At 36.8% G+C, this 3,047-nt stretch overlaps 1 pseudogene; it reads left to right on the top strand.

Annotated features, from left to right (window-relative positions):
* The first annotated feature begins 1,117 nt into the window (after positions 1 to 1,117).
* On the top strand, positions 1,118 to 1,301 carry LOC119039928 (60S ribosomal protein L38-like; annotated as a pseudogene).
* Positions 1,302 to 3,047: the final 1,746 nt, after the last annotated feature.

The raw sequence follows: 3,047 nt of genomic DNA on the forward strand, positions 1-3,047 counted from the left end.
TGGGCAATTTCAATGCAATCGATTGATTCCATAAAAATAGGCAGACACTGTATATTTTCTAAAAAGGGGCATGAATTCTCTTTTGACCTGAAACAGCCAGTCTTTTTAATCAATGTAGGTAAAACCACATGTATATTTGGGCGAACATGCATAGAAGCAGGTCAGTGTGTTCCGAGGGCAGCACCTATGGAGATCAGCAGAGAGGGGTTCCCCTGGTTCTGCCGCTGAGAGAGATCTGTCTCCAGGCAGTAGGGTCCTAGACCCCTGGGCCTGGGCTGACTTCCAAGAGTGACGTGTACACACTCCAGAGAAAACTTACAAGAATATTATGTGGAGTGAAAAAGGAAAAAAAGAGAGTCAATTGTCATTTATTTACCAATAACACTGGACAAAGCAGAAGATTGGTACTCATACTCCTCTGACCTAACTTTTCAGTACAGATCTTCAAAATGATTTCTGCAGGAAGAAAATGTGTTGAGAAAGCTTAGTGACAGCACTTTCATACTCATAAAGGACCTAGGTCAGTCTCCGTGACTCTCAGATGCATGGGACTGGACCAGGCTCAGCCATTCGCAGTGCTCCAGAAACACGACCCCTAATCGAGGGTCAAGGACCCATTTCCCAGGCCTTGCTCCAGGCGAAATAGCAGTGTGAAAAGTGTCGTTATTGGTCCATTCAGACTCCAAATCAGGCTAGAGAGGGCTACATGCTGTTTTTTATTTCCATGTACCTTTCAGCTTTGTATTTAACACAATTCTATGTCTGTTCCTCCTCCAGTTGAGCTTACCCCTCCCTACTCACCCTCCGGCATTTATTGCCTGCCCAGCTCTTCCATTCAAATTCTACTTGTCATTTGAGACCTCTCAAATGTCACCTTTATCAAGAAGGTGACCTTCCAACTAAATTTATCTTGTTCTCTTCAATGTAGTTAAAAGTACGCACACATTTCAGGGAAGAAGGAAGATACAAATAAAGTTTTATTATGTATTTGAGATTTCTAACAGTACTGAAAATGAACATGTATTGCTTCATGTACTAATAATATATATTACTGAAAACAAAAAGAGGTTTGTTATTGCTTGCTGTGCCGGCCGCATACTCTTCCTACCTTGTAGCCATGCCTCAAAAAATTGAGGAAACCAAGGACTTCCTGCTCACAGCCAGGCGAAAGGCAAGGACGATGTGAAATTTAAAGTCCGATGTGGCAGATACCTTTCTACCTTGGTCATCACAGACAAACCGAAGACCAAGAAACTGAAGCAGTCCTGCTCCCAGGTTTGGCAGTGAGGGAGATGAAATGAACCAGCCACTCCGATCTGTATTAAAATGTTAAAAATGAAAAAAAATAAAAAGAATAATAATTCTACTAATACTTTAGTGTATATCCTTCCATCACATTTACCTACGTATATATATATATACTAGTTATATATACATCTAGTTATATAACATTTTTTACACAAATGAGATTACATGATAAAACTGTTTTCAACTGTTTATTTTTGGTTTATTGATATAGACCATATAGTTCCACATTTTTAATAAAAAATTGTCAGTCATCACACAGTGTTTTATTGCATGGGGGTAGCAAAGTTAATTTAACTAATGCTTTATTTTGGGACATGTCAGTTGTTTCTGTCTTTTGCTATTATAGGTGTCTGATATTAAAAGTATATTTACTTATCCTTTCAAAAATATTAGCTGCCTGTTTTCTTCTGGGCATTTTGTGAAAGTCATGCCGTGCTATGTTATTTTCTCTGGATAAATTAATAAAATTGTAATAATCTGTGTCAACATATATGACTACATTAAAGTACCGATTTCCCAATATCCTTTTCTAATTAGAATACATACTTATTTTTACACCTTTGCCAACAGGTTGGGGAATACCATTTTACATTTATTTGATTTCCAAAGGGATTTTACATTTAAAAATGTGTTTGGGCATTTTATTTCAATTTTCCTTCTTTTAAGAATTAACAGTTATTTTTCTTTGTACATTTGAAATATCAGGTGCTAATCTTATTTTTTATTGACTGTCGAAAGTTTTTTATATGTTAAACAGATTAACTATTTGACAGCCATTATACAATATTGCAAAAATTGTCCTAAATTATTTATTTATTTATTTTAAAGATTTTATTTATTTATTTTTAGAGGGAATGGGAAGGACAGGAGAGAAACATCAATGTGTGGTTGCCTCTCACGTGTCCCCTGCTTGGAACTGGCCTGCAACCCAGGCAAGTGCCCTGACTGGGAATCGAACTGTGATCGTCTGGTTCACAGGCCTGTGCTCAATCCACTGAGCTATACCAGCCAGGGCCTAAATTTTTTATTTTTTAAAAAATTGCTTACATTTGGATTTTGTTGTTGTTTTCTAAACAGATGAAGGTGGACAATAATACTTTATATTTTATTTTATATTTTCAAATGTTTATTTTCATATACAAACAATACTAATCTGCTTAATTTTTTAGCAACAAATTTTTAATTAATTAACTAGCATAGATAGTGAGAATTGGGTCTGTTTTCTGGTAAAATTATGTAATTGATGTCAACCAGTGTTTTTCTAGGAGGCTGGATCAAATAATAGTTGTAATTGAAGCCAAATATACTTAGATATGAACATTTAGATTTTCTTATCATTTACATTTAATTTGTGTCATGAAACAGGTTTACAGAACAATGATGGAAAAGAAATACAGATAAATGCTGTACTTTGCATCCTCATGAGCATAAATCTCAAGCTAGCTTTCTCCCAGGTGACGGAAGAACCTGGTGCTCGGTTCTCCAGGGCCTTGGGAGCCAACTTTTCATGCAGAAAGAGGTAAGGTTGGCATAGCACCCTGAGTGTGAAAGGCAGAGAGCTAGAGTGTCTGGAGACTTAGCTGTGTGTGTGTATATGTGTGTGTGTGTGTGCAGTGTGGAGTGAGTGTTGACAGGGGACAGGGGCTAGTCTCAAGTTAATTGCAAAATAATAGATCATATTACTTGTCTCTCCTTCCCCTTCCTTTTTGCTCTTCCTACATTACATTGCAGTCGGTGTA

Source organism: Artibeus jamaicensis, unplaced genomic scaffold, assembly GCF_021234435.1.
Source record: "Artibeus jamaicensis isolate MK-2021 breed Jamaican fruit bat unplaced genomic scaffold, CSHL_Jam_final contig_387, whole genome shotgun sequence".
Lineage (NCBI taxonomy): Eukaryota > Metazoa > Chordata > Mammalia > Chiroptera > Phyllostomidae > Artibeus > Artibeus jamaicensis.